The 13114-nt window shown below is 48.5% G+C and overlaps 1 protein-coding gene across 1 annotated transcript in view; it reads right to left on the bottom strand.

Annotated features, from left to right (window-relative positions):
• The window catches only part of MAPK4 (mitogen-activated protein kinase 4), a 178327-nt gene that overhangs the window by 11578 nt on the left and 153635 nt on the right, over positions 1–13114 (bottom strand). The gene's annotated exons all lie outside the window — the stretch shown is intronic.

Below are 13114 nucleotides of genomic sequence, written 5' to 3'. Positions count from 1 at the left end.
AACAACACATAACACTCTACTCTTATCTAGTAAGAAGATGGATAAACAGGAGCTGTACTCGAGTTCATTATCACCATCAACAGAGTAATGATGAGAAACTGGAATTTCATTTATTCAGTGGGCTGAATCTCAGAAATAGCTGGAAAATTGAAATCAAGCCAGTTGCTTTGGTGCTGATGATTAAATTAATTCTGCTACAATGCCAGACACCAATCTCCTGCTGGGAATGGACAAAGCCAGCTTCATCATGGGTGTGGGTGAAGGGCTTTGGGAAGCAGCCCTAAAAGGCAGACTTGGACACAGCTTTGGTTGGCCCAAAGGGTTCTGGGAGTTCTACAGAGTGTGGGGTGGATGTTCTAGCTGATTTCAGCCACTGCTCAGTGTGTGGCCTGGGGTGGAAGCCCTTCCTATGGGAGATAATGACGTCATAGGTGCTTTAGGGAAATATAGCCAGGCCATGTGGAAATTGTTCTCTGTGTAATTCAGAAAGCATGTGCAACAGTGAAATCTGCAAAATGTCTATTTGCATTACCTGGAACAGTCTCTCTAAAGTGAAAAAACAGACCTATTTGGTGGTCAAGGTCAGACAGTTAGCACCAGGGGTATCCAGTCAGGGAGTCTAGGGAACATTTTGTTATTTGCTGTTGTAATTTCCAATTTGGCATCTAATTTTCCTTTTTGCTGAAGTAGAAAGTATCACAGACCCAGGTTAAAACAGAGGAAAAGTTAGGAGGCTCAAGTACCCAGGAGCTTTTAATCAATTAATCTGAAATCTCTTCAGTTGTTGAGCAAAGATTTATTGTGTTTAAAACCCAAGAGCCCTCAGTTACAGCAGTTTTCTCTCCTTGGTGACACATGTTTCTTCAGAGCGGGACCTCAAACTGGTGGAAGAAAGGAAGAAAAGACTAGAGCACCCCGATTCCCCAGCCTCGAGGCTCCCAAATGAGCTCCTTGTAATTTTTAAAACATGCCCCCTTTCTCTGTCCTTTGGGCCTTTGCGTGTGTACCTTCCAGGGATGGGTGTCTTCACACCCGCCGTCCTTCCTGGCTTACTCACTCAGGCTGCTTCCTCTCAGAAGCTTCCCAGCTCCCTGGGATGAAATTGAATGCCCCCTCCCAGGAGCGCCACCATCCCTGTTTTGTCACTGTTTCTTTACTTCTCTGGGGCTTCCCTGGTGACTCAGCGGTAAAAGACTCTGCCTGCAATTCGGGGGATGTGGGTTTGATTTCTGGTTAGGGAAGATCCCCTGGAGGAGGAAGTGGCAACCCACTCCAGTATTCTTGCCTGAAAAACCTCATGGACAGAGGAGTCTGGTCGGCTGGAGTCCCTGGGGTGGCAAAGAGTGGGACACGACTGAGCACTTTACTTCTCTGCAGTTCCCGTGCCACCTGCCTCACCCATCCAACCCCCGGGACCACTGGACCATTGCCCCCTCATGGGCAGAGGCTGTATCTTGTTTCACAGCCGTTTCTGCCTTGCTCGTTTCTGTCCCAGGTCTGCCTCCTAGGAAGTGTCCAATGAACACTGTCGAGTGGATGGACGGGTGAATAAGTAAGGAAAGTCTCGTGTGGTCTGAGCCCTTTCAAAATGGGGCACCTACTGGAGGAACCACTGATCCCTTTCTTTAACAGACCTGATTTTACAGGGAGATCCAATTCCCACTTTCAGCAGTGGGTGAGGAGTTTACAAAAGTTGATGGCTTTTGCCTTACGCTTTGCCTTGTTCCAGAAAGGACTGGCAAGTGTAATTTTTTTTTTAAGGCCAGGTTTATTGATGTATAATTCATAAACAGTAAAATGCACTTTTTAGTGTATAGTTCCATGAGTTTTGACAAAGTATAGAATCGTGTAGCCACCGTCACGATCAAGATGTATAACAATTCTATTATCTCACACAATCCCCTCCTGCCCGCTTGGGGTCACCCCCCAGCCCCAGTTTCTTAGAAACCACTCTTTTCCATCCCTTTAATTTTGCCTTGTACAGAATTGCATATAAATGGAATCACAGTGTGTGGCCTTTTGAGCTGAAATTCCTTTTCTTAGCCTAATGCATCTGGACTCATCCCTGTGGTTGTATGGAGAGTAGTTTGTGAGGAGTTTCAGTCTGAGTCTCAAAATGAGAGACAAGCCCACTGTAGGTGTGTACATCTGGGCGGGTGGGTTGTAAAGAAAGAACGGCCCAATGTTATTCTCCAGCCAGAGGGTAAGAGTGTCAGAGGAGGGCTAAAGCAGAGTGCTCATCGGGGATGATACTGAGGGAGTTTACTCTGATGTGTCAGTGAGCAGGCTGCTATGGAATTCCCTATCATTAACACCTGTCTATCTGCAGAATCTGGGGCTGAAGTGGATGCAGGGGGCTTCCTTCTGAAGCACCTGCCCTGAACGTAAAAGATGTTTGCAGAGGCAAGGCTGCCCCTGATGTGTTTCAGGAGCCATAGGACAGAGGTAAAGAATCTGCCTGCAATGCAGGAGATGTGGGCTCCACCCCTGGGTCAGGAAGATACCCTGGAGAAGGGAATGGCTACCCACTCCAGCATTTCTGCCTAGGAAATACCATGGAGAGAGGAGCCTGGCGGGCTTCAGTCCGTGGGGTGGCAAAGAGTTGGATATGACTAAGCAACTAACTCACTTTCTTTTGGTGGCTTCTGCCAGGCTCTGGAGCAAAAGGAGCCCTGGGGAAGGAGGGATGGGAACAGAGGGGTGTGGGCATTTCTGGGTCAGGGCAGACTTGGGGGTGGGCTGGGGAGGGAGGGGAGGTGGGTAGGACGGGACTTTCTGTGGAAGGTCCCAGGGAGGCCTGTGCCCCGTAGCAGGGCTCCTGCAGACTCCACTAGAGGGAGGGCCGTTTGTGGAGCCCTGGCAGTGGCTGCAGGAAGCCTGGAGAGGCTTGCAACTTGGGTGCTGTCTGGGTAGCTGGGGGTTAACAGGTTCAGGAAGGCCCCTGGGCACCACGCTTCCCTGGAAGAGGGGAGGAATGCACACATGGATCCTGTCTGATCTAGAAGAAATTGGGTCAAGGAAAAGAGTTATCAGGCTACGGAGAAGTAAGAACTTTTGAGCTTGAGGGGGTCAACAGGGCTGTGGCATGGATGCTGTGATTTTGTGGAGGCGCAAGTTCTCAGAAGAGCGCCTGACAGATATGCTGTGGAAATCAAAGGCATGTCACCCAAGGAATGGGAGAGATGGGGCGCTTAAAGCCTGGGAACATTGCAGAGGGCTTGAGAGCTGTCCTGGACATACACAGGGCTGTCATACGGATGGGGACTTAAGCTTGTTCTCTGAGGCTCTAGGGACAGACCTGAGCCATGGCATGAGGCAGAAATCCAGGCAGTGTAATAATAGATCATGCTTACTGAGATACTCGAACTGCTCTCTTGCTTTCTAGGGATTAACTCTTTTAATCCCTGCGACAACCCCCTGAGTTAGGGACTCTCATGACAGTCGTTTGACAGGAATCGGAGGCACAGAGAGGGCAAGCAACCTATCCAGGGTCACCCAGGCTGCAAGCCGCACAGCTGGGGTGCAACGCCAGTTTGGGACGATGTAGTCCCTGTGATCTGAATAGATGGCTGAACTGCCTTTCGAAGAAAGAGAGCCCTCGAATCCACCAGGCTGTTCCAGGCTGGGGCTGGGCTCCTAGGCAGACAGAGATGGACAAGCTCATGGGAGATGAGTTAGCACCACCCTCCAGACCGCAGATCCGCAGACTCTGGTTCACACTTGAATTCTTGGGGACCTGGGCTGAACACGTGCAGATTCCATTTCATCAGCCCAACAGGGTGGTACCGATGCTGCAGGTTGGGGGACTGCGTTTGGACCAGCAAAACCCTGGATGATCTTTAGTATCCTGCTCTGCCCAAGGGATTGATGCCTTGCTCACAGGCCAGGCAGATTTCTCTAACTGGGCAGCAGACTGATCTGTAATAGGGGTTAATTCTCTGTGTTACAAGCACTCATCAAAAGATCATTTAGAAAAACACCACCTTCTCAGAGGCCCAGTTTAAGCAGAAATACACAGCCTCCCTCTCCACAGCCTCCTTCCTCCGAAGGTATAATTCTTATTTGTGCCAATATCCATATCAGGCATGTTAGAAGCTTTTTAAAACAAAAGGAACACCACAGCGGAATCGCCTTTCTTCTTGCTGACTCCAAACTCATTCTGTTAAACTCATTTCCATGAAAATATGCAGCAGGGACTCTCTCAAGCTGAGGGAAGGAACGCACAGTCTTACAAGCCCAGTGTACAACACAATCATTGGTAAGTTACCAGGTACATTCTGTTTACAGATTCCCTGGTGGCCCAGTGGTAAAGAATCCTCCTGCTAATGCAGGAGACGTGGGTTCCATCTCTGGATCTGGAAGATCCCCTGGAGAAGGGAGTGGCAGCCCTCTCCAGCATTCTTGCCTGAAAAATTCCATGGACAGAGAAGCCTGGTGGGCTACAGCCCATGGGGTTGCAAAGAGTCGGACACCACTGAGCGACTGAGCGTGCAGGCACGTTCTGTTTATGCAGCTAAAATACACATGGTGAACAGTGTGGTTAAATCAGCTGCCCTGAATTTTCATTAACTTCTCAAGTGAAAGTGTTACTTGCTCAGTCGTGTCTGATTTTGTGACCCCACGGACTGTAGCCCACCAGTCTCCTCTGTCCGTGGAATTCTTCAGGCAAGAATATTGGAGTGAGTAAGCCATTACTTTCTGCAGGGGATGTTTCCAACCCAGGGATTGAACCTGTGTCTCCTGCATTGCGGGCAGATTCTTTACCGTCCGAGCCATCATTAACCTCTAAAGTGGATGCCCCTTAAGTGCTGACCTGATGCCCTCCTTTCTCAGGGCTGCCCCCTCCCCACTCCCTGCTCTGGATCCTCTCCAGTGAAATTCATCTCTCCCCCGGTTTCCATGGAAATAACCAAAAGCCCAGTTAAGTTCCTATAGGCCTGCAGCCCCCATGTGGTCCCTTCTTTTTACACTAAAAAAAAAATCAGAATTGCTTTAAAAAATGACTTATATTTAATCATGGTAAAATACACATAAAATTCACTGTTTTAACTCTTTCTAAGCACAAAATTCAGTAGTATTAAGTGCAAAACGGAGTCAGTGCCTATTAAACAACAGCTCTCTATACTCCAGCCCCCAAAACCCCGGTCGACCAGCACTCTTTCTGGCACTATTGAATGTGACTATTCATATAAGCAGGATCATACGGTATCTGTCTGTTTGTGACTAGCTTCTTTCACTCAGCATAATGTACTTCTCCCTGCTTTAAACAGCAAGAAAGTGGGAGCAATGGAGCTGAGCTTCTTTTTAAAAAGCACTTTCTCAAAATGTGGTTGTCTTCTCACTCAACTAGAGCTTGCGTCACGGATAAAAGCTTTGGATGTTATCCCTCCGGGATCCTAATCATCAGCTCTGAGTTCTGTTACAGTGCAAGACATGACAAAATGTTTCGTTTGTTTGGATCGCCAGTTCTAACACCGCCGTCCTCGCCAGGACCAGGGCTGGGCTGGGTGGACAAAGCCTTGGTGCAGCTACTCCAGCCTCAGTTTCCCTATTTGCTTGTGTTGCTGGCCTCCAGGCTTTCCTCTGTGGGGTGCTAGAGTCCTACAAATCTGCACCGCCGTCACTAGCAATCTCTAAGTGAGGGGACCCTGCAGGGCCAAAGTGATTAATTTTTAATGGGCTGGACTGTGAGCGAATGGCCTCTTTTAGGAAGATGCATTAACCAGCAGGCCATAATTAGACACTTGTCTCTCGCTGACTTTCAGGGGGGAAATCTGGCAGCAGTCTGGAGTAGCGGCTCTCAAACCTGATACACATTAGAAGCACTTGGGCAACTTAAGACAAATCCTGATGCTTAGGCCACCAACCATACTGATGATATCAGAGTCTCTGGCGGAGCACCCAGGCATATTTAAAACTCTCCAGGTGACCCCAATGTGCAGCCATATTTGAGAACCAGTATCCTAGGGATCTGTGGCTCATTGGCTTTGGAAAGGTAAGCAGTATATTCAGAGTTCCCCAATTAGTTCAGGCTTCTATTTCTGGCTCCACTTGAGATGAATTCCTTGAGTGGCCACAGCAGTCTTCTCCAGACGGCTGACCCACAGGAAGGAAAATTTTACTGGAAAATAACCAATAATAACAATATCTGCCATTTATTGAGAACTTAGGATGTGCTCGGCACTGTGCCAACTGCTGCTTTATTATCAGTGCATTTAATCATCAAAATGACCCTATGAAGACAGCACAGAGAAGGGACTAGCTTGACCGAGGCCAAATTAGGTCTGAACTGGCAATGCTGAGATTCCATCCTGGCCGAGAGCAAAACAAAGTCCTTGCAGACATGCATTTGGTAGGAAAGACAGCTGAGAGAGTGTGAGGAATAAAAAATCAAGCAGGGTAAGGAGATACAGTGAGGGACTGGGTGGGTGGTCTAGGAAGGTCTCTGTGACAAGGGGACAAGTGAGCAGAGGCCAGAGTGAATCAAAGGAGTGGCCCCTTTGGGGAGGATCATCAGAGAAGTTGATCTCTGAGCCCCAAGGCCTCCCTTTCTGTCTCCCCGTCCTGTCCGCAAATAGAAACACGCTCACCTTCACCCTCTCACCCAGGAAGCCTTCTTCTCAGGCTCTCGTTAACCCCAGTTGTAAACCACTGACAACAGGTTAGGAGTAGAAGGGAACGAATGTTTGTTGAGTCCCTGTTAGGCCCAAGGGAGTTTGGCAGCATTAACTCAGCTGACCTCCTGACAACCCTGGAAGGTATTTATTTTTTTCATTTTCTCTCTGGGGAAATTCTTGCAGGTCCCTCCCCTCTGCTTGGCTTAGCTGGTAAGTCTTTGTGATCCCAGACCTCTTCATCTCCAGATCACAACTCCATGGAAGCGGAGGCCCTGAAGGCTTTTTTCTTTCCAGGGTAGATGCTCACTTTCTACACGGTGACTGAATTGGATAAAAATCTAAGCCAAAGGAATGATTGATACACCCATCGTGGAATTTCAGACACTGATCACCAGTCAAGGGGAGATTATTTTGAAGTTTGTGGGCCATGTTTGAATTGCGGGACAAAGGTAGCTGCCACGTTCAAGTCCAGCCCTCTGAAATCTAGGGGCTCCCTCAGATGTGAGGTGTGGCTGTGGATTTCTGTTTGATGTGACCTTGATGCTGGGAGCTGGGCCCTTGGGGCCAACCTAGAGGTCCGATTCAGGGCTTTAGTGCTCATAAGGTGGGGGCTTCCCAGGTGGTGCTAGTTGGCAAGTGCTCCTGCCTGCCAATGCAGGAGATACGAGAGACGCGGTTTCATCCCTGGGTTGGGAAGATCCCCTGGAGAAGGAAATGGCAACCTACTCCAGTATTCTTGCCTGGAAAATCCCCATGGACAGAGGAGCCTGGCAGGCTATATCCATAGGGTCCTACTATCCTAGGACCTACTATCCTACTATCCATAGGGTCGCACAGAATTGGAGATGACTGAAGCGACTTAGCACACACGTATGCTCTCAAGGTGGATGCTGTTACTATTCCTGATGGGAGGGGGTGGGAAGCTGGGGCAGAAGGTCGGTGACACAGTGGCAAGGTCGCCAAGTCCTCCAGTGGACAGTTCAGTCTCCGAAGTTCCTCTCCTGCTCCCAGCCTCCCCCAACCTCATTTCTGCTCACTCATCCCCTCACCGAAGGTTAAAACTCCCCCTTGTTCAGCTTGCGGGGAGAGCATACCCAGAAGAATGAAAGGCACTTCGTTGGGCAACACCCCTTCTCTGAAGGCTCTGGGGTGTAAACCACTACCTTTATTGAAGGTAACAAAGATGGAATCAATCAGCTAAGAGAAGGAAGAGAGAGCTGTTGTGGTCTTGCTTGTTTCCATCCAGGATTAGGTGGAACTTAGGTAGATTTTGGAGCCCCGCTGCTGCTGCTAAGTCGCTTCAGTCGTGTCCGACTCTGTGCAGCCCCATAGACAGCAGCCCACCAGGCTCCCCTGTCCCTGGGACTCTCCAGGCAAGAACACTGGAGTGGGTTGCCATTTCCTTCTCCAATGCATGAAAGTGAGAAGTGAAAGTGAAGTCGCTCAGTCGTGTCCGACTCTTTGCGACCCCATGGACTGCAGCCTACCAGGCTCCTCTGTCCTTGGGATTTTTCAGGCAAGAGTACTGGAGTGGGGTGCCATTGCCTTCTCCAGTTTAAAGCTGCGAGGTGGCTTCATTTCACAGATGACAGTGGGAGGGGTCAGGCCTTGGGCCGCAGGTGTTAGAAATCCTCTCCCGGGTCCTGAGAAGGGGAGGAGTTGGGGAGAGGAGGCGGTGGTCATTCAGGGCTCCTGATGCAGGAAGGCCCCTGACAGGGAAGGAAGCCTGTGTGTCAGAAGGAAGTCACTGCCTGTAGAAGTTGGTAGAAGGAGACAGAAACGCCCCACGACTGCTGAATTTGACTACCCACCTGTCCTGGCGAGTCTCACCCACAGTTGCTGCTTTTAGCGAAGGCAGTATTTCCCCAGATGGTTCCACAACCCAGAGAGGCTACTAGGGGCAGGTAAGGCATGTGGACAAACACCCTGGGACAGGTTGGCAGCGGCTAGTAAGTTTTTTTACCGTCTCAGGGGCTAAGGATGCAGTCTTTAGCACTTCTCTTTTCTAGGTGCATCTTAGGGACCAATCGTTTGCAGGATGCGCTGTGGGAAGTCCCAGGTAAGTTCCTTGTTAATGCGTTTACCCGGGAGAGGAAACACACTGACCCATTTGCCCACTGTCTTCCACGGTCACCGTGGCCGCTGCTGAGTGTGCTCCGTGTGGATGGAAACGCACTTCCTCCCCCGTTTATCTCTGAGCCTCCGAGGGCCGGGGCCATTGGACTTGCTGAGCCAAGGCAGGGGGGCTGCCTGTCAGAAAAGCCATTAGAGGTGTGGGGAGTGCAGACACTGAGGCCAGCCCACTGCCCAGGGCACGGACAGGCGACAGGGTGGAGAGAGACCGCAGACTCCAGCCCTTCTCCGCTGTTGCTCCTGGCAGGGGCTGAATGCAGGCTCAGTAACCCTGCCCAGCCCTGACCTCGAGAAGGGTCTTCTCTCCTCGCCGACCAGGCAACCAGCCGGCTCATGTTATCCATGGGGAGTGGGGGGCTACATCCTCTCTGCAGAAACCCTTCTCTTCCTACAAAAGCTGCAGATCCCCGGCATGGGCCTTCTTTAGAAGTGTCCCAGCTCTGAGAGGCTGCCCGGGTCACGCCAGGGAACACCGGTCCCATTTCAGACAGGTATTTTGACAGCATTTCTTCAGTGTTTTTGGTGGTGCTGGCCCTGTGCGTGATGCGCTGAGTTAGGGGACTGTCCTCCAGGAGCTTACAGCCCAATTCTAGACAGTGAGTTTGTTGGTTCAACTGCAAAGACAGTCATTAAACCAGCGATGAGTCAACGCTGGGTGAGGGAGGGAGAGGGGAGAAGGCAGTCACCAAGCGAAGAACGGAGCAGAAAGGGGGCAGGGTGGATCCATGCTGGGGGGGTGGGCCTTAGAAATTATGAGCACAAAACTGGGTATGAAATGAGTATTTATTTTTGAATCAGAAAAGTGCAGCTCATTAAAAATTCTGAAAAGCTGGAAAATAGCACAAACATCACAACATTCATAAAAATAACATTTTTACTAATTAGCTGTTTGGCAAACTGCGGGTGGCAAACACGTGAATGGATTTCATAATCTCCGATCTTGTCTATGACCGTTTTGTAATATAATCTTTTACAGGCAGAATTTAAAGCTAATTCAGTCTTTGAAAGACAATTTAAAAGATAACTCAGTTTTTCCTCTAATACAGTCAGTTCTTCAGTTGGGTAGATAGTCTAGAAGTTTCTTTTACCTTCAAAACTAGTTATTGGCAATGTCATATACATTTTCAGGATTATTGTCAGATTTGGGAAGAACCTTACTTAGATATTCTTTTGCTTATGAGCTGTAAGATTTGGGGGGCATTTCCAGTTTTCTTACCTGGTGACTAAACATCTATTCTTTGAATCCATGACACTCATCAGCCCGGCTGTCTGTGATGTCCTACTTGTGAGCTATAGGGTGGGCCCTGCTGCTTTGCCGTGACACTCGTGAGTTGATTTGGTGAGCCACAGAGGTATTCCTAGAAGTTATTCCTACACCAAGATGCTGGCACTAACTTAACTCTGTGTAGAAGTAGCTGCAAACCATGTAAACACATCCATAGTTAAGACCCTGGACACTGAAAGTTACATAAGTGTCCCTGGTTGGTGATACACATCAGTTTGCTGAGAGGCTGACCAAGAAGCTTCACATTTGGGACCCTTGCCCTGGAGAAGGCAGTGGCACCCCACTCCAGTACTCTTGCCTGGCAAATCCCATGGACAGGGGAGCCTGGTGGGCTGCAGTCCATGGGGTCCCTAGGAGTCGGACACAACTGAGCGACTTCACTTTCACTTTTCACTTTCATGCACTGGAGAAGGAAATGGCACCCGACTCCAGTACTCTTGCCTGGAGGATCCCAGGGACGGGGGAGCCTGGTGGGCTGCCGTCTATGGGGTTGCACAGAGTCGGACACGACTGAAGCGACTTAGCAGCAGCAGACCTTGCCCCCCGGGCCTCGTCTTTTGGCTGGTTGTGGTCTATATCTGAAGTTTATTGGGTTAGCTTTAAAAAACCCTATTTTAAGTATAGGGCTTTTCTGAGTTTTGTGAATTGTTCAAGCGAGGGGGTGTGGGAGTCCTCAAATTTGTAGCTAGTTGGTTATTTTTGCAAGTGGCCTGGGAAACCCTGAGTTTGTGGTTGAAGTGTAGGTAGTTCTGTGGGGGAATGCCCTTAACCTGTGAGGTTTGTCCTAACTCCAGGTACGAACTGAATCACCAAGTTACTACATATTGTTTGATTGCTATTATTAATGGTATATTATTTAAGATTATGTTTTCTGCTTTCAGCCAGAGTATAGAAATGAAGTTGAATTTTATATATTGATCTTATATTCGGTAACACTGCTGCTGCTGCTAAGTCACTTCAGTCGTGTCCTACTCTATGCGACCCCATAGATGGCAGCCAACCAGGCTCCCCCGTCCCTGGGATTCTTCAGGCAAGAACAGTGGAGTGGGTTGCCATTTCCTTCTCCAATGCGTGAAAGTGAAAAATGAAAGTGAAGTCGCTCAGTAACACTACTAAAGTCTTCTTATTAAATCTATTAATTTGGCTGTAGATTGAGGCTTTATTTACACAGTTAAATCATCTGTGAATAATAACAGTTCTGCCTTATTTTGCTTGCCAGGACTAGTGCAATGATGAGCAGTAAGTGACAACCTTAGCATGGTCCTAGCTTTTAAAAAAGGTTTTTAACATTTCATTGTTAAATAAAACATTGTTGAGATTTTTGGTAGAAACCATTTTTCAGTGAAGGAAATCCTTTTCTTCCTAGTTAGTATGAGTTTTTATCATTCACAGATACTGAATTTTCTAGAATGTTTTTCTGTATCTGTTGAAATGATCATGTGATCTTTTTTTTCCCTCCTTTAATTTGTTTCTGACTTTGGTCGCAAGGTTTTAATGTAGCAGGGTATTTCCTCTTTTTATGTTCTCTGTAAGAGTTTGATAAAACTTATGTTATTTAAAAGTTTGCCTGTAAACTATAAGGCCTGAGGTTTTCGTTGTGAGCTTTTTAACTACTGATTTAGTTTCTTTAATAGTTATTGCATTGTTGAGGTGTTCTTTTTGAGTCAAATTTTGATACAATTATATTTTTCTAAGAACTTGTTCACTTCATATTACTATTTAATAAATATATGTATTTAATAAATGAACATTTATGGGCATAGGCTTCATAGTATACTCTTAATTTAGAATTTGTGGTTACATTCTTTGCTGTTGGGATGGTCTGACCCTGGAGGCCGCTGGCCACTCTGTGGAAGGCTGACACTGAAACTTGCCAACTTGTTGCCCGATTTGATTTGATTTCCTGTTGATCTGAGATGTGCCACCCACAGGAGTGTCTGTGGGCAAGGCCCAGTAATGTTACCTAGGCCCTGACTAGGTTTCTGCCTTCGGGAGAATGAAAACCATGATCAGCTGTCATTTTGATTCCCAGAGGGAAAGAGCGTTATTGTCCTTTAAGGAGCTCGTGCTGTGGTTTAGCACTTTTCAGAGTGACAGAGGAATATGGGTGAGCGCCTGTAACTAAATTAATTGGCCTGGACAAGCCCATCTCACAAAGCAGCTCTGAGAAACTGCTCACTGGGCAGGGCCCACGAACCCTGCACCAGCGGGCTGTCTGCCAATAGGGGGCCTCACGTTGAGGAGTTAGGACCCAGACTCATCTGGACACCTCCAGGCTACTCAGGGGCCTTGAGAGCCCTCTAGATGGCTGAGTTACGCTCTGTACTTGTTGGGCTCAAGGCCCAGAGGTGACCAGCGTTGTCCTGTTTCCTTCTGTTCCCCTCGGTGGACGAAATGACAGCCCACCAACCTCTTTTCTCCTCCCCATTTGGATATTTTGGTGCACAGTTAGAACCCTCAGAGGCTGTGGACCTGATCTTCTGACTCCTCTCTAAAAGGGATGCTGTAGGTCATTTCGACCAAGCCTCTCATTTCGCAGAAGAGGAACTCCCAACCGCCACCATCATCTGTGTCTATAACCCGCATGATCACGAAGCACTCACTAGATGCCGGCCGAGCCTGTGTCAATACTTTACAAGCAGAACTTCAACGAATACCTCACCACAGTCTTGCTGCATCGCCTGCGTAGCAACTATCTGCTGAGCTGTTATGCTCCGGCTCTGAGTCCTGGGGCAGAGCAGTGAACAAAGCAGAGAAGTTCCCACCTCTGCGGGCCACTTGCTGCTCCCGTGGGGGAGGTGTTTTTATTCCTATTTTATAGATAAGTAAAGTAAGGCTTGGGCTTCTCTGGTGCCTCAGGAGTAAAGAATCCACCTGCGATGCAGAAGATACAGGAGACCTGGGTTTGATCCCTGGGTCGGGAAGATCCCCTGGAGGAGGGCATGGTAATCCACTCAAGTATACTTGCCTGGGGAATCCCATGGACAGAGGAGCCTGGCAGGGACTACAGTCCATAGGGTCGCAGAGTCAGACAGGACTAAAGCGTCTGAGCACGCACAAGGTAAGGCTTAGATAAAGA

The sequence above is a fragment of the Moschus berezovskii genome, chromosome 28 (assembly GCF_049115385.1).
Source record: "Moschus berezovskii isolate FMDL1 chromosome 28, NW_MosBer_1.0, whole genome shotgun sequence".
NCBI classification, from domain to species: Eukaryota; Metazoa; Chordata; class Mammalia; order Artiodactyla; family Moschidae; genus Moschus; species Moschus berezovskii.
The sequence above is the reverse complement of the archived record's forward strand: the minus strand, read 5'-3'. Positions and strand labels throughout refer to the sequence as shown.